The sequence below is a fragment of the Meleagris gallopavo genome, chromosome 12 (genome assembly GCF_905368555.1).
Source record: "Meleagris gallopavo chromosome 12, MGAL_WU_HG_1.1, whole genome shotgun sequence".
NCBI lineage: Eukaryota > Metazoa > Chordata > Aves > Galliformes > Phasianidae > Meleagris > Meleagris gallopavo.
The window spans coordinates 12,198,459-12,220,995 of record NC_139415.1 but is presented as its reverse complement, the minus strand read 5'-3'; positions in this window follow the sequence as shown (position 1 = coordinate 12,220,995).

Genomic DNA, 22,537 nt, shown 5'->3' with positions numbered 1-22,537 from the left:
TTTTTTGCATCTTTTCTGGTCTGAGTTGAGTCTGTTGAATTGGGATGCCTGGTCCTGCCCTGATTTTCATATTCTGCTGCTGCTGAGCAATGACAGTAATCTCCAGCTTCTCCTGAGCAGAGTTTCTGAAATAATTACAGAAATGCATTAGCCTCTCTTGTGGCCCAGTTGTATCATTGGCTTGTTCTACCAACACATACACAAAGGTTGTTGTCTTCCTGGGGGCATGTGTTACACTCATCAAATATAATACACAGAAAAAATTACTTGCTAACTCTTATTGTCTGTGATGCAGTAGTTTCCTGTTATGGATGTAAGGTAATTTCAGGATCTTTACCTATGCATGGGAACTTAAAGCCAGCAGCCTCATGTCTCTGAGGGAGTGAAGGATATCAAGCAACTTTGTTGAACTTGCCCAACAGTTTTTTTGGCTCAACCACAAGTTTAAGCAGCTGTAGTAGAGTTGATCCTGTCTGCTTTGCATAATAAGAGAGGTATTTGTCTCTTGTGGTTGTGGCACAGATGTGATTGTAGGCATCTGCACAGAGCTGCGTGGTTTTGCAACCCGTTTTGCCCTGTGCACTTCAAGCGGTCAGAGTCTAAAGCTGTTGAATCATTATTTGTTCTCCAGTGAAGTCAAATGAAAAGCAAATATGTTGTACTGTTGCTGCTGGTTAATGGTATTATCTAGTGATTTCTAATGGTCAGATTTCTTGAGCACTCAAAACTGGCCTCTTGCAGAAAGCTGCAGTTGAGGTTTTTCCTGCACTGGGTGGAATAATGCATGAGGCATCATCACTGACCATCGGGTCAATTCCTGTGAAAGAAAATCTGACCAAAACCTTAATTTATCTTCAAGCGAAGATAGCAACTGCACATTGAGAAGACTCTTATAAAAACCACTTCAACCTTAATAAATCCCAGAGAAAAAGACAGCTCTTAACTTTCCAGTTGGCTACATAGAATTTGTTAAAGCTGTATTTGGTGAGAATTGGCTCATCCCAGCCAGTGTACAGTCAGTCACATCAGGCCTTAACAAAGGGCCTCTGTGAAGCAACAGATGAGCATTGAGACCTGAATGGCAGTGTGTGGTACGTGGCTTAAAAATTATTTATCGGAGGAATTATTAGTGCCTGTAGGAGTTACACAGCTGCTTTAGAGCACTCAGTGCTATCCAGAAAGAACAACTTGCAACCAGTAGCAGGAAATATTAATTGGTTCAGCCAAGATGAGTGCGTTTTGAATCTGCAAATCACTCTAAATTTCCAGGTTTATTTGGGGTCTTAAAGTTTATCACATGTTTTTTTTTTTTCTTTTTTGCCCTACCAGCATTTATGATTGGAATAGATCTTAACAGTTTTTTTCCTACCTTGATGATTCTTTTTTGTCAATCTAAAATGAAATGGGGCTGTGTAAATTGTCTGGTTCTCTTTCTTCACGTAAAGATCTGCCAATTCCTAAGTTTGCTCTCGACTTCCCAAGTCAGCCCACATGAGATGGAATGCCCAGGAAACAAAGCAAAGCATCAAGGAGTTGGACTTTGATGATCTCCAGAGGTCACTTCAACCCCTATGATCCTACTTCCATTGGCTCTCACTTACAAATGAAGCCTACTGTCATACGTCAGTGGCTGATCCCATTCCTTAACAGAGACTTTACCTTATGGGGCTATGAACATATGATTTCCTTGTGACTTTTTTGTAGTGGATATTTTTCTGTGAGTTTACCTTCTTCTGTTGTCAACTGAGTTGAGACCCATACTGTAGGGAATACCACTGTGAGGGCATGTGCCCTCCTTGCTGAAGGGGAGAGGTGTGATTGTGCACAGATATAATACATCCACCTGCCAGCTCTGTTCTTGATTCCATGCCATGCAGGACTCAAGTATTTGCGGAGCAATCCTTCCAATATTTGTCAAAGCTATCTATAATATTGGGTAGGGTTTTCTCTGGTGTTGAAACAGTGCTACTGAATGTATGCACAGAGCTGTTTCCAATAGGATTATTTTATAAAGCAGAAAACTATCTGAAGAGCAGCCCAGCTTGCCGAACATGTTGGATTTTTCTTTAATTCCTACTGCACACAGAAATTAAGGCTATTCTTTTAAGAATTTTCCCTTGCAGGGGTGAATTCTGATCTGAACACTTGCATGCTACTGAGTGGTTGGCAGCTGCTGCCTGCAGCAGCTGGAGTGAGGTGGGGGTTGGCCTCTTCTCCCAAGTAACTACTGATAGGATGAATGGGAATGGCCTCAAGTTGTGGTGGGAAGGTTCAGGATGGTTGTTAGAAGAGAAAGCATTCTCTGAAAGACTGGTAATGAATTGAAACAGGCTGCCTAGGGAGGTGGTGGAGCCAGTGCCCCTGGAGGTGCTCAAGAACTTGTGAAGATGTGGCACTGAGGGACATGGGTGATGGGCATGGTCAGGATGAGTTGACAGTGATCTTAGCTATCTTTTTCCAGCTTTCCAATCTTAATGATTCTGTGGATGGAACTTCTAAAATAATGACTCTTAGGGCTTAATTCATGACTTTAAAGCTCTTGGGGCTGTAGGTCTGATGACTCCAGGAGTCTAAGGTATATTGATAACAATAATAGCCTTTTTGTTGATCAAGCTCAAATGAGATGTAGGACACCAGCTGTGCTTGCTAACGATGGTAGATAAGAACAAATTCTGGGCATTCTCCTGTCTGAATGTACCTGGGGTATCTTCACTTGGCAGACATGAGCCTGGACAGTTTAACTGGATATCCTGACTTGGTGCAGATAGGCTGAAGACCCTCTCAGTGAACACTTGTCCTTCAGGAAGGCAGGTCCCAGTGATGGTGCCCTGGCCCTTTGTAGTGCCTCCAATTTCAGCGTAGTAGAAATACATGGTCTTGGCTTGTTTTTGAACCTGGTGTTAGAGCCATCACTTGGGGGTTAAGCTGTCTGTTGAATATCAAAGGGCTCTGTTGGAGATGCATGAAAGTCAAGTCTAGATGATTAATGATTAGGTGCTGCGGCTGCAAATCCATGAGTTCTGCTCTGAAAGGAGGAGTTAAGCAATATATCCTGGCTGTCAGGACAGTGGTAATTCAGGCAGGCTGTATCGCTGGGCTGGAAATCTGTTCCTTTCCAGCAAACAGCCATATGAGTCCCTACTCCCTCCTCATCTGAATGGGGGGGGTGGGGGGGGGGAGCAGAAGCCAACCACCCTGTTTAGCAGGCAAGTCAGCTTCCCTGCAGCCTGATAAATGCTCCAGGCTTGATAGTCTAGCTTCCTCCACAGCAATGCTAGTAGCCATTTGCCAGCTGTTTGCTCTGACCTGCAGTCATCAGTGTCTATCAATGCACTTTTTCAGAGGTGACAACATGAGATCCAGCAGACATCAAGTAATCTGCAGCATTGCCCAAAGATCTATTAGCCAAACTGAGTGAGGCAGGAACCAGAGCTGGAAATTGCCTTATGCTCCCAGTCTTAACTGCAAGAGGTATTTTAAAAACAAGGCTTAAGCTGGATAAAACAACAGGTATAAGGTAGGCTGCCTGGAAACAGGTTATAGTGAAGTATCTGCTTAGACTAACGCTGCTTGGGTTTAAATGGAAATGTAGGTGGGAAGCAGCTGTATGTGAGTTTATGTGCCTTGCACGTGGGAGTAGGACGGTTCTGCAGTGGATGTGTTGGTTTATGCAATCCAGACAAAGCCACTTTTTCTGGCCAGAAAAAGTACCATCCAGGGGAAAGGATTCTAAACTGTGCTGAATGCATAGAATTTTTCTGCATATGCCATAAATATTCTGCGGCGAATAGCAATGGCTATAAAACAAATGTATATGATTTTGTTATCAGCAAAACACTCGTGCTGTCATTTGAATTCTCCTCAATCAGAAACTTTGCCAGCACAGCAATTTTTTTTATTGTTGCAGCCGACAAAGTTTCTTGGAAACAAAATCACACTTCAGAATTAATAAACGCTGATCTGAAAGTTCCCGTTCGGGGGGGATGATTTGCTGGGCAGGAATTCAAATGTTCTGGTTTGCTTGCAGCAGCTTGTTCTCTTCTGAAGCACCAAGTGCATCCCCTGTGCCACTTAGCAGGAGCTGCCACCAGGGCAGGGTGAGAAGTGCCCATCTCAAAGCTGCCTGTGCTGTCTCCATCAACACGGATGACACAAGGCAATGGCCCTGGAATTTAAGGCTGAAATAGCAGTTTTCTGTCTGATTGTGGAGCTGGTGCTCAAGGCACTGTGCCATGGCTGAGGAATGAGGTTAATGGGCATGGTGGGAGAGGCTGACAGCTGGACAGAATGAGCTCAGTGGTCTTTTCCAGTCCTCGTGATTCTATGGCAGAAAGCAGAGTCTCCCCTTTCTGTAGTGCAAAGAAGTCTCCAAGGGTCACATCTGCTCTTGAAAGTTTCAGTGACTAGAAACAGAACAAGAATATTCAAAAGCTATTGTCCTAAAGGAAGAAAGTAGAGGTGTGTGTTTTGAGATCATTGGTCTTCCTGTGTTAGATCCTAAGACCCTAATGAGCTCAAATTCAATTGCCTCTGTATTTAAGCCAGCTAGATATCTCCACCTGTAATTACATGCCCTGAAAAACACTTCTCAATCTTCTTCAGTTCTTTGCTCTGTGTTCCCAACTGTCCATCAGCACAGTTTCACTTGGTGCCTGCTGTTTTGGGTCTCGGCTTAGCTCTCTCTTCTGTCCCTTCCTTTCTCTCCCTATTAGAAGTTTCCTACAACAATGCCAGACGTGTCTGTCTGCCTCAGAGTGGTCCTTTAACCCTTCCTGCTCCCCCTCTCCCAGCTCACTTTAATAGCTCACCAGAGGGTCTTGCAGCAGGTATTCCTCCTGGACAGTGTGGATGGGGCAGCTGAGAATCTTATGGTTGATTCATGCAGCTAATCCCCGAATACCCACATCCATTTCATGTTTTCCCATGTCTGGAGGTAGAGTAGGGGAATTATGTGGTTGGCAGCCCTACTCACAGTGGGGATTGGAAGTAGATGATCTTTAAGATCCCTTTCAATCTAAGCCATTCTATGACAATTTAAGCCATGTTAAGCTTTGCCATGTTAAGTTTTGGCCTAAACATGGGTAATAACTCATTTTCCCAAGTATCATTTGGAGTATCGCTGCAGAAGCACTCAACGATTCTCAATATCTTCCATCCAATCCTGTATCAAACAACCCTCAGTAGCACGTACAATTAATGAATCCTGGCTAAATTCCCACATTTATTGGGGTGGTACAGCAACAGCCACCAAATTGAACAACCATTCCTGCTTAGTTCTTGGCTGATAGATGAGCCGTCTGTTTTCTTGAGAGCAGGAGCAGATGTTTTTTCTTTAGGTTATCCTAATTTTTCTCCTTTTCATTGTATTTCTAGGCCTGTAGCCTATAGTAATAGATTAAGGAAAAGCATCTCCTTGGTGATATGCAGTAGAACCTCTGGAGAGCACAGTATGTGAAAATGGTAAGCTGATGTCTGTGTTTTGCAAAGTAATCTGTGCCTAGTGCTTTGGGGGAGAGCTCTTGGCACTGGTTGTTTGTGTTAATTGGGCATCACTGCTGGAGCCCTAGAAATTCCTCAAAGATGCAATTCAGCCTCACAGCTTTCCTCTGTTCTTGTCTCATCTCCCTGACTTAAACAGCAGAAGCCTGTGATGGTGCAGTGTTTAACGTGGGATGTTTTCCCAAGCTGCAAAGCCTTTAGCAATGCTTGCCAAGTCATTGGCACTGAAATAGGACCTGTCTTCAGGGGATGAAGTAGGGATATTCCCTATCCTCACCCAGCAAACCCACTGCTGATACATAGGAGGCAAATCAGAGATGTGGGGATTAGAGGCTTTCTAAGGCTTCTGCTGCTGCTTCAGACCACGTCTCCTGCTGTTGCAGATTTTTCCTTCCCTCAGGCAAGAGGAAAGGACAGATGAGCGACTATTCATTTGAGCCTTGTTAGCTCTTCTCTACCTTTTGCTGGATCTCTTCAGCAGCCCTTTCCAGGACAATATTGCTATATCTAAAGACCCAATATGCTTGGGGACAGGAAGGGTGACCTCTTTGAGTACCCTGTGAGGGAAGATGAACCCTGGAGCTCTGTGAAAATGCCTTATTACTGAATATGCCTTATTATCAATCTCTTATTTTAAGAGCTCTTTGGAACAGCAGTGTTCTTCAAGATTGCTTTCATTAACTTTGGCATTAGTTTGAAGGAAGTGCTAGATTACATCTTCCAGCAGCAGTTTTTTAATTTTAAGAAACACTGTACTTGAACCTATCAGAAATGCTGTTTGCATGCAAAACAAAAATTAAGTCCAGTGAAACTTACTGAATAAGCACTAATTGCTTCAAGTTCATTAAATATGATATAGGTTGTTTTCAAGAGAGCCTTAACTGAAAAAGGAGCTGGAGACATTTAACTGTTTGTCAGCCAGTCTAGGCCAAATACTGACTGTATCCGGAGCAGAAAATGTAGAAAAGCTAAAACTCTTTCCACTAAAACAGAATGAGCATTTAGAAAATAAAGAGCATTGTAATATCCTTGCTTTGGGTTTCAAAGGAACTTCTCACCTGGTAAGAGTTGGAAATACTCCTGCAGTGTGATAGTCTTATCAAAGCCTTTGAAACTACTGAATCATTAGGGTTGGAAAAGACCTCTAATATCATCTAGTCCCATCATCAACCCATCATTTCCAAACCCACTAAGGCATGTCCTACTGCTGTATGGGGGGGTGGTGGTTTTGAGAGCACTTGTAAAGCCTTGCCATGGTGCATCACACTTGATGGATTTGCCTGAGCACTGAAACCAGTACTTTATAAAGGGGAAGTTTTGTTTTCTTGTATAGGACCTCTTCACTTACACTGACAATTTTGCACCTTCCTGTTAGGAATGCTGCTCCTGGGCTGGAGAGCTGTTGGACTTGATGGCATCCAGTGAGAATGCTTTCCTCCAACTTAATCTCCAAATCTTCTGGGAAGAACTCCAAATGGACTTCTGCTCCTCAAACCCATTAAATGCTTTCTGAAAAATATTTTCCCACTTTATGAACTTGCTGGTTTCTGTGGCTCAGTCTTGCTTTAAGTATATCTGTGGGAACCCAGCCCTCATGAATGCCATGGGCTTCTGCCAAAGCTTAGTACAGCTCCCATGGTGCTCCTGTGGGCAGCAGAAATTGCTCCTGTGCAGGAGTTTTTGCAGCTCCTGCTCTCCAAGATGACTCCATCAGAGTTGCTCTGCCTGTCATCGCTGGGCTTCTAATCAGTGCTATGAGCTGAGTGGGAGAAGTGTAATTCACCATATATCGGGAAGAATAAGCAATTATTGCTTGTCAATTAAGCCTTCAGTCAGTGCATATAAACATCTGGTGATGCAGAGCTGTCTTCATTTAAAATTAGCAAACCTTTTTGGAGAGCCTGTTAATTTCCATATGCTTACCAAATTCCTTTCCTATAAAAAGCCATATCTTGAAAAATCTGTGACTTAATCCTCTTGGTCTCTGGGGCAAGCAATATATTTTTAGTGTCTAGCTAAGTGAGCCTGTGGAAGCAGAGGGAGACTTGAAAGCTGCTCTGTGAAGAGCTCTGTCACTTGATCGTTTGGGCAATGGTTGCTGGCTATGATCCATTGCCAGCTGTTCCTGGCTTGGATGGATGGGGTTGGACTCCCCCAGGGAGTGTGTTCCAACCCCATGTGCTGGGACAGGGCATGGGAGAGCGTGGGGTTGGTGTTGAGGTGATGCTTTTTGATGAGCATTGCTAATAAGCTATTATAAGGCTAAGTGTAACATGCATGGCAGTTAATTTTGGCTTTAATTTTATTTAATAGTTCATAGCATTTAATCTCTGTATTTAACTAGCTTAAATAGAATGAACATCTTGTGTGCTTTTTACGTTAATTGGCAATATTTTGCTGCTGACTACTCCCGTGCTCTTGGTCCTTCTAAATCTTTCCCTTGACCTGAATTGATGCTCTCTGGGCCTTTTGCTGTGTTACAGTAGAGGCTGTTTTTCTGCTATTTTTTTTTTACCATTTTTATGCAGAGCATTCATAAAAGAGCAGGGAAACTTGAAAGAGACCTTGTGGATGCCTTGGTTCTACAGTCTGTCTAGGGCAATTTTGTCTCCTGGGCACACCTGCAACCACCATTCCCAAACACAACTGCTTTGAGCAATGTGAGGCCACATACAAGATGTGATTCCAAGAGAAAACTGGAGATGTTGTCTATGACCAATATGCTCCATTGACCAAAAGAAGTCAAATTTATTTTGCTTTGTGGAATTGCCACTGTTTTAGGCCACAATGGAGTTTACCAAGGAGTGGAACGAATTTATACCACTTTGAAAGTATGTGCAATGGGTGGCTTGGGAAATGGTTGGCTTTGGGGAAGATGCAGAACTGAAAGAACTCAGCCAGAGATCAGAGCCTATTTTGGGAAGAAAATACTCTCACCCCAGCACAGCAATAATAATTCTCCATCAGCACAGCTGAGCAAGGATCATTTTTCTCCTCTCAAGTGATGATGGGTGGAACAGCAGTGGAAAACCTGTGTGCTACCTGCTGTCTGATTGAATTTGAGTCAGAGAACTTCTTACTGTCCACTAACCTCTTGTCTGGTGCTTGTAAAATGAATGGCGTACAGTAATTCATCCTGTGTTCCCCTTAATAGACTACATCATATTAGAGGTCTAATAGGCGCTGCGAGCTCTTCTATATAACTCATCAGCAGTGTGTTTCTCCCCACCTTTCTCCAGGGTACCTGTAAATGTGCAATATGCAGTCTGCACTCATCGTTAAACTGGAGGTAGTTGGTATTATTTCTTCTCGTGAGATGACAGAAGTTGGGGCTGTGTAAGCTCGTTTGCACCAGGCAGGGTTTAGAGGCCTATATCTGAACTTTGCCCCTTCACCAGAGTTAATACACAGTGATAGATGCTGATAGCAGAATGATGGATTGGATTGGCTGAGGTTAATTTCTGCGGCGGTTGAAGGATACATGTAGAGAAGGAGTGCGTCCATCTCACAAATCAGTGTTCTATATTTAGATATAGGGAGCAATTGCTGCTGCTCAGCTTATCAGGAGAAATAGAAATGTGACTTTGTCACACAAAACCAGGGTTCTCTGTGTCTCTGTCGCTTTTCCTTGCCCACTCTTTATTCTCCTTGAGAGGCTGTGCTCATAGTAATAAGAATTTATGAAACTCCACGATGTGTTTCTTTAAGTGTGTATTACTATCCCCATTTCTGCCTCTCCCATGGGTCAGTGAGGTCCCTGCTACTTGCACTCCAGGGCAACCACAGCCATCTGGGAGCAATAATGAGAGCAACCTCAGCTTTGCAAGAGTTAACAGTGCCTTTTATTGAGTTCTGTTGTAGCTGCATAATTAAGCTTGGAATAGTAAGTTATGGCTAATGTGTTTATTAGGAAATCTAGTGAACCAAAGCAAACATATCCATACCTGATCTGACAAAGTTATTTTCCACTGAAGTTAATTAAAGAAGAGAACTCCTCCTGACTTAATATTTTTTGCCTTGCATCTTAAGAGCAGGTCATTTGAAACTAATTGGGTTGTTAAGTATTCTCAACCAATTGTAATTGTGGCTGCAGGGATTTCCTGGGACTTAGTTGGGCTTTGTATCTATTGGGCGCCCAGCTGGGCAGGGTTGCTGGGCTGCAGAAGGGCAGTGTTCTGGTGTTTGGCAGTGAGGAAGGGGCTGGCTTTGAAGCCAGGAGCTGGGGTATCCAAAGAAGTCCTGGAGCGGCTGGCCTTGGCCTGGGTGATCTTGGAACCCCCAAAAAATGCAAGAGGACAAACATCCCCAGGCAAGTGGTTGTGGTGCTGCTCCTGTGGTGGCTGATTAGGGCTTGGAGTGAAATAGTGAAAGATGAGTGTCAGTTTTCTTGTCTCTTGCAATATATGACTTCCTGCAAGTAACACTTAATCATCTGTACATTTCTGAGGCTCTCTACACATAGATGGCTCCCAGTGAGCTCCTGAGATGCTGTGAGACTGGAACTTTGCAATCGAATTTTCTTCTCTGAAGACCAATGTAGAGCTACTGTCAGCTCTGTCATAGTGTCCAGCTTAATATTGCAATCTCTTCAAAAGCTGTCATTGCCTCTGCCACCTGTTAAGCTGGAGTGATATTTTTTTAATAGTGAGAAAGCACTTTTACTTATTGATAAGATAAAAACTTTATTCAGTTACCTTCTGAATGGTATCTTGGTATGATCTGATACACGTATGGTAACATGAGCTGATTTGATTTTTCTCTCACTGAAATATTCATCATGGGATGAAAAAACCAAAATATTCTCCAGTAGTAAATTTATATTCTCCCCCTTCTCATAAAAGATCAAATGCTTGCGATATTCATAGGATTCCAATTGTAGGTGTTACCCTTTGTAAGGAATGGCTGTTTATTCATTATTCCTGCAATAAAAAGTGAGCTCTGGCTCACTGTCATTGATTTTTGTTCCACAGTGGCTGAACCTGTAGTTTCAGGGAAAGCAGAGCTGTGAATTGGTGCGTGCCTGAGCCGCTTTAAAGCAGCTAAATGATTACCAATTACATCATGACAGGTCCTACTTCTGTTGCCTGTTGGCAAACCAATGTCCAACTGTTGATGTGGCTGCTCTTATAGGTGCCTTCCCAATGGGTTGAGCACCTTCCCATCCCACCCCCAGCCTCCTCTCAGCATTCTTCACCACACCATGATCCAAGAAGGGCTTGGATTGGGAGGATCTTAAAACTCATCCAGTTCCAGCCCCTGCTGTGGTCTGGCTGCCACCCACCAGCGTGGGCTGCCCAGTGCCCCATCCAACCCAGCCTTCAACCCTTGACCAGGGATGGGACAACTTTAGCAATCTGTTCCAGTGCCATACCACCCTCTGAGTAATGACTTTCTTCTCCTCTTTTGATTTAAATCTGTTCTCCTTCATCCTACCATTATCAGTGTGTGAAAAGTCAGTCCCCCTCCTGCTTTTATAAGCTTCCTTCAAGTAGTGGAAAGATGCTGCTGCCAGACACCACGGAATGTAGAAATAATCCAAGTTATCATTCACATCCTTGAGTAGGTGATGTCCTAGCAAGCCTGCTTGGTGCAGAACTGTGCTTTTCAGCAATCTACCTGATAGCTTGCGTGCTGTTGGCTGTTCTTGCAAATAGCTCCTGAACCTGAGATCAGGATGCTTTTGATTAGAACATGCTGGGATGGAGGCAGAAAGTGCCTGTGTGATATTTCCAAAATAGGCATCTTTGCAGCACTGCTACGTTATGGCCTGGGGACAGGAAAATTACGTGCCAGCTTTTTATATTGTTTTTGCTCTACAGCATTCAAATCACTTCCTTTTAATACTCTGGTTTGCTGTGGTTGGGGTGGAGAGCTGTACGAGGTCATGCAGTCTGATTTGAATTTTATAACAGTCTCACACCACTCGGTGTGAGCAGCCTTCCCTGATTTTATTTCTTTAATTGCCATACATATGCATTCGTGCTGGTGAACTGCCACTGCTAGTAATGGGAAAATCATGCTTTGTGGGGCAAATAGCTGGGGCAGCAAGGAGAGCTCAGGTGGATATGTGTTTCTGAAAGCCAAGAGGAGGATCGCTTTGAGAGATCTCCTGAGCATTATATGGTTGGCTGCAGTCTGGACCAATGTCTGTAGGGTATCAGATCTGTAGGGAATTTGTGCACCGGGCATTTCTGCAGTGGTTGGTGTTGGGTTTGCAGCATAGTATTGGTTAAATAGTCATTAAAAAATGCAGTAAACTCCTCCATTTGGTGGCAGGAGGATGGTCAAATCTCTTTTCCTTGCTGGTAGCTATGTTTTCCCAAACTGCTGTTCTGCACTGTGGAAAGAACTGCATGGCTGGGGAGATTAGAAGCATGATGTTTTATGATGTGAAATTCCTACAAAACATTTTAAAAACAAAGGAGATTTACAGCACTGTCACGTTCTGCTTCTAAGCACGGGAAACTGTAGCGCTCCTTGAAACAAGCTCATTCTGCATGTAGATTTATAAAGCATCAGAAATGTGAAAATTGAATTTACTATTAAAAAAAAAAAAGTAACAGCAGTGACCTTAATCCTTTAATGTTTATCTAAGGTAAGAGACGAGAAGGCAAGAACAAAACATGAAGAAAACTTTGTGCTGGCAACTGGTTAGTGCCTAGTGGGATGCGACTATCAGCTGGGCAGGGACTCGTGTGTGTCACCAGTAAGGATCTGTTTGCAGCCATCTAAAAACTGAGTTGTCATTTTTATAAGAACAGTATTACTATTCCCAAGGTGGTGATTTCATAACCACGTGTGGGAAGATCCTAAATGGATCTCCTTATGGCCTCAAGTTGCCCCAGGGGAGATTCAGGTTGGGTGTTTAGAAATAATTCTCTGAGAGAGTGATCAGATGCTGGAAGGGGCTGCCCAGGGAGGTGGTGGAGTCACCAGCCCTGGAGGTGCTCAAGAAGTTTTTAGGTATTGTACTGAAGGACACAGTTTAGTGGGAAATATTGGTGATATGCTAGCAATTTATTGCCAAGTTTTTCACAGTTTTCACAGATATCCAAACAGATTAGATCTACCATATTTTCCCTGTTGAAAACCAGTTATCTTTCTAAAGAAAGATACTGGATTTGTTGGCTTCCCTTTGTAAATCGTGCTACTTTTTATACCACTTTCCATTAACCACCATATCTTTTAATTACTGTTCCCTTCATAACTTGTTCAGGAAATCTTGCACACATTTGCAATTGAATTAATGGGCTTTTCTTTAACATTGTTTTACATTTGCTGTTCCCTAGCACCCGCTGCCATCTTTGCCTTGATAGATTTACTTTTTTTAATTATCGCTATCCTCAAAAATTACCCGGTTCCCCAGACTTGACTGTGCTAAGCTCTGAGTTTTACTTCCACTTCAGATAGGGGTGATTTCCATTTCTATGAACTCATTTGTATTAGTCATCCAGTTTGAATCCCAGAGCTCAAAATCCACCTCTCTGAGTACATATAGAAGCTTCAAGTGTTCATTTAGTTTTAGGACAATTCCAAATGATATTTTGTCCATAAAGTTGTAGGTGCACCATCCCTGGAGCTATTCAAGGCAGGATTGGATGGGCACTAGGCAGTTTGGTCTGGTAGCTGGCAACCTTGTTCACGGCAAAGGGATGGAGCTCAATGATCTTTAAGGCCCTTTCCAACCTAAGCCATTCTATGATATTTATTATTGACTCCATCCTGCTGTGCGGGGGGCCCCTGGGGTGGATGCTGCACTGAAGAGACGATGGAAGCTGATGGAGTTGTGCAGGCAGAGCAAAGGGGAGCAAAGAGTTCAATGACTCTTCCCTGTTGAGATTTGTCTTTATTTCCCACTCACCAATCCCAGGAACCCAGAGACCTACATGGTGGGGGGGGGGGGAACAAGACTGTGGGAATCCATCTACCCCTTGAAAGGCAGTGACTAAGATGCAGGAAATTCCCAGGACTACTCTGAGATTGCTGTCGCTCCCTGTAGAACCATAGGACCATTTGAGTTGGAAGGGACCCTTAAAGGCCACTTGGTCCAACTCCCCTGCAGTGAACTGGGGCACCTACAGCTGGTCGGGTGCTCAGGGCAGGAGACCTGTGTGTGTCCTGTGACTCTTCCAGTGGTTTTAGTGGATGCTTCTCAGGCTCAGTCTAGACATAGGGTTCTGTTTACTCAAAAAGCCCTGCTTTTCTTAACAGCAATTTAAAAAATGGCCCCTGCTAATGCAGTTTGCTGCTCTCTTTATCCCACAGCACAGTGTAAGATTCAATTTAGTATAAGGTCGAAATCTGCCCTGAAAGAAATGCTTGCAGTTTCTTTTTGTATTTTCCTTTCATATGAGAAAACAGGAGTATGCAGCCTGAAAGTCATTGTGCTAACAGACTTTTATTGTGATCAAAAGAAGTCCTTTCAGCTCCCTATCAGCTCTATATCTACACCCAATTTGCACTGATGTGGCTGTGCAGGGCCCCCAGATTTGTCTTTATTGGTATTTGCAAATATTTAATTGAAGGGTTTGATGTGACTATGCGTGCTAGGACCTTATAGATTAAGGGAGAGCATCAAGTCTTGTAGTGTTAATTAGAAGAGGTAAGCAAACTATGAAGGGAAACACATACTAGCAGCCTGCTTGGGATGGGTCTGCTGGAGGGGAACTGGAGGTCCATAGGGCAGAAATAACCAGGACCACAAGTATCTCTGCACTCCAAAGAATGGTAGCAAGTGGTCTGATGAAAAGTGTCAGCTTGAAGTTGCTTGTAGTTATTTGTTAATGACAACTTGCCTGCATGGGAAGGGTTTTCCTGTTCCAGCTGGGGGGTGTGATGGAAGGGGTCTATTAAGAATGAATAGAATATGGAAGAAAGGAGAAAGATGGGGAAGGGGGAGGATAAGGAAAAAAGTGCTTTTTTAATTCAGCATAAAGGAATTTAACATTAAAACCTTTACTTGCTGAATCTGGAATGCTAGGGAAGTGGTACACAAGGAGGTTGAGCAAACCACCGGCCTTGAAGAGATTGTTTGGACAGAGTAGCATTGAAACTGATCCCTGAGCAAAACATTGCTTAAAATCTTGTAAACAAAGGCTGCTGGAAACACAGACTGGGGCAGCTGGGTGGGCTGCAGTCCTACAGCACTGTGCTCTGGACATGGCTGCTTGGAAACACTGCTTTCTTTTTATTGCTGTAAGCATGGGGGTAATTCATCAGTGTGTTTTTCTTTTCTTTTTTTTTTTTTTAAACATCGCTAACCCTGCAAATTAAAAAGGGACCCATGAATAATTAGGCTTTTCTTTTTCCTTTGTTAAGTGAATAAGTGATGGTGACAGCTGAAAAATGCACGTGTTTTTCTCTTTCCAATTCCGCAGACCTTGGAGGTCCCCGAGTGCAGGAGAAAATGTTCCGAGATTCACATTTTCTTGGGTTCCCCACGGAATATTTTTCTCTGGCTTTTCAGTGCTGTCTACACAGGTTATAAATCTAGCTCAGTAGAAGCAAGGCAATTTTTAATGGAATTTTTTGTTAAAACTAATTAAACATCTGTCTCCCTCATCACCACAAATGGACAGAAGATTAACTACAAAATAATGGCCAGCTTGGAATTTGAGCAAGGAGTTTGGAAGACTTAATAACTTGCATCCACCTCCTGCTTTATAGGTTACTGTGTTTTCTGGGTGTTACAGGAAATTGCTGGCTGCTCAGGATTGTGCCCACTTGAGATGGCTGTAGAGCAGAGTTAATACAGGCAAACATTCAAAGGGTGGGAGCTAATTAAGACCACCATCTCCAGCAGTGATTTTTATTCCCTTAATCATGTCTTCATCATCTGCAGTTTGCAGGCGAGCCTTGACTTCACGCATCACGGTTCTGTCAAAAATCAAACTGTCTGTTATGGAAATGCTGGAAGGCTCTTGACAAAATTGGAGCAGACGCCTTTACTTTGCTCTGACATTTAGTTGTAGGCAAGGCTTAATTAGGTTTTGAGAGTGATCACCCTTCCTGCAAATGGCGTTTTTGCCAATATCATGCTTTATAATTGTGGGAGATGCTCACAAAGTAGCCCTGCCAGCACCACACTCATCCCTTCCCCTGAAGTTAAGCAGCTGCAGATGCTGTGTTAAGGTTTGTGGCTTGATGAAGGCAAGCAACAGAAAGCCTCTCTCCATCTGCTGAACTTCAGATGAGCGCTGTGGGCATAATTGTCATAGTGGTCTTTTCCAATCTGAATGGCTCCAAGATCACCCAGTCCAACTTCAATTCACCCCACCATGTACCCTGACCACATCCCTCAGTGCCACAACCCCATGGTTCTTGAGCACCTCTAGGGATGGTGACTCCATCATCTCCCTGGGCAGCTGTACCACTGCATCACTGCTCTTTTGGAGAAGAAATTTCTCCTTAAAAGGGCTCTTCTGGTTAGCAGGTGCTCCTTGGGACTGCAGAGAAATCTCTTCAGTCAGAGCTTCTTTTCATCTTTTATTTAGTTTTTAATTGTTAAGCACTTTGATTTAACACTTCTGCTCCTATTATTCTGTCCTAGTTTCAGATATAGGAGTCTTTCAAATATTTTGGCAAGAAATCTGTGAGTGCATTGGCTTGATATTCTCCCACATTTAATATTTTGATGTAGCTCTTTTATTTCCTTCTCCTTTCTTTCTCTCTTTCGGCACCTCCAGCTTCATTTGTTAAGGAAACAAATCTTCAAAACAAAAGAACTTCTTTGTGTTTATAATGCTGTGAATAAATGAATGTAGGCTCTGTGATTAATGTGACTTTACGCGGTGTATCATCATGAGGGGACAGCAAATGCTTCGTACTCGTGTTCTGGAGAGTGTGCAGGGAGCTGGAGGCAGCATCCAGCATACTGGGAGAAGGAAACAAATGAAAGCATGATGACGATGCTCTGAATGTAGAAGTAGTTTATTACAAGAAGTCAGAGATAAGCTTTAAATCTAATGATCCTGTGGTTTGTGCAGGGCAAGGTTAGGGAGAACTGTCTTCACAGTGACCCTGTGGTTCCAAGTCAGGAGGGTGCAGCTGCAGCTCCTGCTGCTTCCCCATCACTGCCAGCATTGGGTGGTCACGCTTTGCCAGTGGGCAGAACCCCATGGCAGAGTCCATAGTGACTTCAGAACAGAAATGAGGTGGTGAATTCACATGGAAATCGTTTTCCCCCTCCAAGTGGTAGCATGGAAGTACTGGGAAGAGAAGGATGCTGTAGGGCAGGAGGAGCACCTCTTCCCATGACAGTTTAGCTTCCCCATGTACTGGGCTGGTGTTTGCCCTCTGAAAGACTTGTGAGCAAGCACAAACAAAACAGAAAGTGGCACTTCGACACTAATAGAAACCAATAGCACGGTGCCAAAACAGGGTAGATGCAAACCCTATAAAAACAAAGGTTGGAGCCAAGATCAATGTCTTTAACATTCAGCTGCTTTTAGCACAGAAATCACATAGGATATTCACTTAGCAGGAGAAAATGAGGTTAACACTGTTAGTTGAGAGAATAATTAGGCAATCTCCAATTTCATTTATTTTTTTTTCTGTGAAAGTTGCATTGTTTTTGTCTGACCCAGGTTGTGAAATCAAATATTTCTGCTATGGAGCATCTTCAGGAGGGAATGGGGGACAGGCATTGGTATACTACATACCATATCCCCTGCTTATTATCCTGAGGGATGATGTGGCTTTGTGCTCACTTCCTTGGTGTTGTCTGTGCTGGAGATAACTGCCTTCGTCTCACTGAGGTCTTTGAATCTAGCAAGGCTAGACATCTAATGCAATTTGAATAATCAACAGAAGCAGATAATGAAATGTTGGTGTCAAGAGGAAAATTCTTACAGCTTAATGTCCTAGTGCAGAGCGTGGCGAGATGTACTAAGAGTTTTGTAGCCTACTAAAATAATAATGAGGCTGGCTGAGCCGTAAGCGTACATATGTGCCTAGAAATTAACCTTTAAAGCTGGTGGGTTCTGTCTCGAGGTCTGGGAATCTAGGCTGAGGGATTTTCTCTATAAAATGAGGGTTGTGGCTTCCTCACCTGATGTAGGCCAAGTGAAACTTTGGGTTGGTTGCAGAGGAAGGTTGAATTTGTATGTTTTCATCTGTCACTGTCTGCACCTGTGAGCATCCAGGAGAGTATATAGGAATGCATGGCAAGAGGTGCATCTCTGCCCTGATAAAATCCCTTTGTATCTAACAGCACTTTACAGCTTCAGAAAGATTATTCAGATCTTCAGTTTTTGGATGATAACAGGAAACAAACTTGAGCTATTTAATAGTTCCAGTCCATTTGGGATAGATGGCATTAAAACCTAGCAATTTCTGTAATAGTGGTGTCAATAGGAAGGCTTGGAGAAAGTGAGAAGAAGGAAACACATCTTCCAAATGACACAAATGAGGTGCATGTGGACAATGGACACTGTTTGGAAGAGGATGGAGGAGACTGTCTCTCTTACCTTCATGTAAATCACTGAGAACAACTGTTTTGAAAAAATAAACATGGGGAAAACACACTGCTGAGCAAGAACAGTCTGTCTTTTGAGCTTGGAGAAAGCACGTGTGTGTGATATAAATCCAGGCTACATTATGTGCTGGAGGCTTCACTGAAGGTCCTGGCCCATGCATTGCTCTGCCCATATCCTGCTGTGGGTGTGCAATACAGAACAGGGTTTGCATTCATTTCTTGCAGTCAGGGAGCCAAATCCAGCTTGACCTGAGAGTTTTCTGGGTTTTGCAGATGTTTGCTGTCCTGATGCAAGCTCCCACATCAGTTTTACAGATGGCTTCACATGCAGGGCAAGAGGAGAGAAAACCCCTCTGAGTGGAGTGGAGGTGGGAATGAACCCATTTAATTATGCTCGTGTGCGTTTCATTAGTCCATTTGTGTTCTCAATATGTTTAAGTTGAAATGCAGCTGTGTTAATGAGGCCAATGTTGTGTGCTGATTGGTGTGATAATAGTACAATCTCCAATTGTTTTTCAGTATTTTCTTTTGCTGTGCTCTTTCACTAGCAACTGATCCTTGTATGCTGGCTATAAAAACATCCTTCTCCAAAATAACATGTTTCATTCTGGAGGGATTTCAGACATTTTTAAGAACAGAATTCCTCCAGTGACTTCTTGCAAGCCCACAGGATTTCTCCCTGCCACTTTCATCTTGAACTTTCCCTGTCCTCTGCAGCTGTTTTCTCATGATTATAAAATTCTTTCTTGTGAAAGGCTCTGTAACTCTCCTGCCCTGGCCAGGACAAGTTGTGCTTGAGTTGTGTGAGTGAGATGCTCCATGACATAGAACTACTGATGTTGGAAAAGCCCATTAAGGTCACCCAGTCCAAACATCAGCCCACCCATGCTCAGTGCCGTATCTACCTTTTCCTTGAACACCTCCAGGGACTCCACCACCCCACTGGGCAGCCTGTGCCACTGCATCAGCACTCTTCTAATAAACATTTTTTCCTAGTATCCTTTCCAGAGGAGGACGGCAGGGGGGCTTCAGGAGCCTGCAACCCAGTAAGAACCACTGTGTGCCAGTGTTGTGTTTGGAATTGGGGCCCTGGGCTCCTAACTAATATTGTCTCACCCTATTTGTATAGGAGTCTGGAGTTCAGTGAGAAATAACTCTTCTGGAAATGGGTGAGACTGCAGTAAAATCCAACATACTCGCATTGATAAAAGCAGTAATATGTAACCCAGTTCTGGGCAGGCTCTGGGATGCTGTTCAGTCTTCTCTGGAGTCACCAGAAATGAAAGGAAGGATGGGGGAGAGAAAAACAGATGTCCCAGATACAGCATTTCTGATAAGCTGACTCCCAAAATAATCTTGCTTTGTAAAAATTGATTTTGCTCTTCTTTCTACAAAGAACAATAGTGCGAGTTCCTGCTTCCACAAATCCTCTCTGAAGGCACAGCACTACATAAATCAAACTCTGTTTCGGAGACTTTATTTATTTAATCTTTAATATTTAATTTAAACCATCAGTTTGGAATGACGTGTATTCACTTTCAAAGGGCGTCACTCTTTTATTTTTCTTCCTGTGAAGAACAGATATTGCCCGTTAGTAGAAATTTTACATCACGTGAGAGGAATGGGGAAGGCTGCAGTCTTCCTTCCCTCATCAGTTTTTCCTTACGAGTTCCCTTGATCCAGGAAAAAAAATCTTTAAGTTCCAGCAGTAAGTATTAAAATGAATGTGTTACTCTTCCAAGAGTTTGTTCAGTGTGGAAATGAAGTCTGCCTTCACACACAATCTACGGGGTTTCAATTTGCAATTCATTGGGCTTCATAGAACAGCATGCAACTTTTTTCTTGTGCGTGTAGAAGTGTATTGAGGAGCATCTTCATCTGCATAAACCAAGGAGTAAATGCTGGTTGAGGATTCATAGGCCTACAAAAATGTACGTTACTCTTGATTTATCCTCCTGATAAGATTTATAAAGAACAGCAATGGTCTCTGTTATGGGGAATAACTCCAGCTGGTATAAATATAGATAAAATTGATGACAAAAGTGGTGTTGTCACACAGAATAAGAATCAACACGAGCTAAGAGATGATGTCCAGAGTAGAGGAATGCATTTCCTATTTGCACAGAAGGGGAATGTGAGCTCATTTGGGTGTGCAGGAGAGTTCTCATGCACGGCATGAAGCAAGAGCAATGAAAATGATGTTGCTATTGCCCCACTCATTGAAATAACAGTATATGCTTAAGTCTCTGCTGCTGGATTCTACTCGTTTATTGCTAGATCATTTGACACTTTCTAGTGTGATACAGAGACTTAGAATGCATACATCTCAGGAGCCCTCTATCTAATTTCCTTGCAGATTGCAACAAAATGTAAAAGCAAAGCCTTGCATTAGTTGTATGCCATCAAATCAGCTCTGCTGCTGTAATGTAAAAATACTTGAGAAAATGTTGTATTTGCCCTGAGAAAGAAATGACTTAGGGAAGATGCTGGAATATATTATCTGATGGGGAGGCAGTGTGCAAACAGCGAGCCTGAGTGTGCCGTGTTGAGATCCGACACAACAGAATGACGTCCTGGGCTGCTGTGCTCTGGGGCTGGGAATGACTCCTGGTCTTGGTGCTGGTTTGCTGGGTGATAGGTAGAGTGCAGTGAGGAAGGGGTGCAGGATGCTCTATGGTCCCTCCTGGCTGCTGGTGTAGAAAACAACAGCCTTGTTAAGAAGAAAACACAAATCTCTTGGAGGTTCTGTGAGTGGTGTGAGTTGAGTGGAGGCTCAGAGAGCTCTGAGTTCAGAGGTGTCACAGGGTTTGTGTGCTCAGTGACTTTTCACCTGGCTGGGTGTTGCTGAACACAGCAGCCCAAGTGTGGCAGTGCCTCCCCTGTTTCTGCACCTTCCCAGCAATGCTCACCCTATTCAGTGCCCTACAAAGGTGGCAACGCCTTTCTGTGGTGCCTAATGCCACTGAGTGAATTAGCGTCTTCCTGCTGTCTAGGAGTAATTAATGAAAGCATTAATGAGACAGGTTCATTCTGTGATGAAGTCTGTTGGAAAAAGGCCAACAAATGAATCTCAGTTGCCACACCTGCAATAACAAACTCAGACAAACAAAACATTCTTGTGCACCTCCATTTTTCAGGCTGCATGCAGTTAGCTTAACTTCAGGTTGCAGCCTCAATATATTTAACCACTGTGACTCCTGCAGGAAGAAGTTGTTCAGATATGATAGAAAGCATTTAGCAAAGAGTGGCTGCAGAGAGGTTTGTCATGAAGGTAGAATATCCTGTTTGTACTCTCCAAATTCTATCATTCTCCAAAAACTGCAAGCTAATGTGGTCTTAGCTGAGCTGGTGTGATAGATGGCTGCATTATAATTGAATTAGTTGGGAAGCATTGACCTTTTTGATATATAATGTCTCTGAACGTGAACAACAAATACAAACTAATGCTTTTATGAGTTTTCTGGGTGAGTTTGGTCATCAATTGACTAGTGATAAATAAGATGTTGTATACTCCAGTCAATGGAAAACATGTTTGCAGGTCCTGTGCTTATAACTCTGTACTCTGTGAAAGCACCTCTGCAGGCACATATTACTCAGGTGCAGCTTTTATATTCTGAACTGTACTCAAATTTGAAGTCAAGTCCTCAGAGGACCTTATACTTTTGGGTAATGATGAGCCCAGCAGTCAGTGCTTGGTGTTAATTATTTGTGCCCGTGCTGTGTGGTCAGATTAGCTGACAGCGACCTGATGAGATTTCTCCTTTTTCTGCAGCACCACTCCTGGTCAAAATAGTTGTAAATCGATAGCTGTTACTCCGCAAGCCATACTGAAAGGGAAGCTAGAGGGGGAGTGCCATTAGAGGAGAGGAAGCTATTTGCAAATTGTTCATGTTGTTTGTTTGTGCTGTGTTGTTGCACCCTGGGTCCTCCTGACTTCAGAGCAGGAAAGGATCTGTGCTATTTATCTATTATTTAGTTTGGTTTTGACAGGAAAATCACTATTGCTCTAACCTGGGACATTTTATTAGTGACTACTTGGCCATGATAAATTCACATAGTGCTACCTGCTACTGGAGCTAAAATAATGTGGAACAAATACCCACCACCCCAAAGGCCCCTACTTGGAGCAGGAAGATTGCTGCTGCCCCTCGTGCCTATCTGCAGATGCAGTCAATTCAAGGCGTCTTCTCTGAGTTTTCTGCACTTTCCAAGCACAGTTTTGTAGGCGCCTTCTTACTCACAGGAGCTGCCAAACTCCTTTCCAGATTTGAGCCTTGCCTGACGTCAAGCAAATAGCTCCACAGCAAAAGCCACTTCTTCTGGGTACTATTGATTTAGGTAAAAGCATAAACGTTGCCTTCCTCCAGTCTGTGTCTCTGGCCTCAGGCTCTTCCTTTTCCTCTGTGGGATCAATTACCTTCTTATCCTCTGATGCAGAATCTGGCATGCCCTGCTGGAGTGCAGAAACAAGGGCACCTCTGCGACAGATCAGATCAGATGGATCCCACTGATGCAAGGTCTAGTCACTTGGAGAGGCAGCAGCAGACATCTTAGGGAACATTG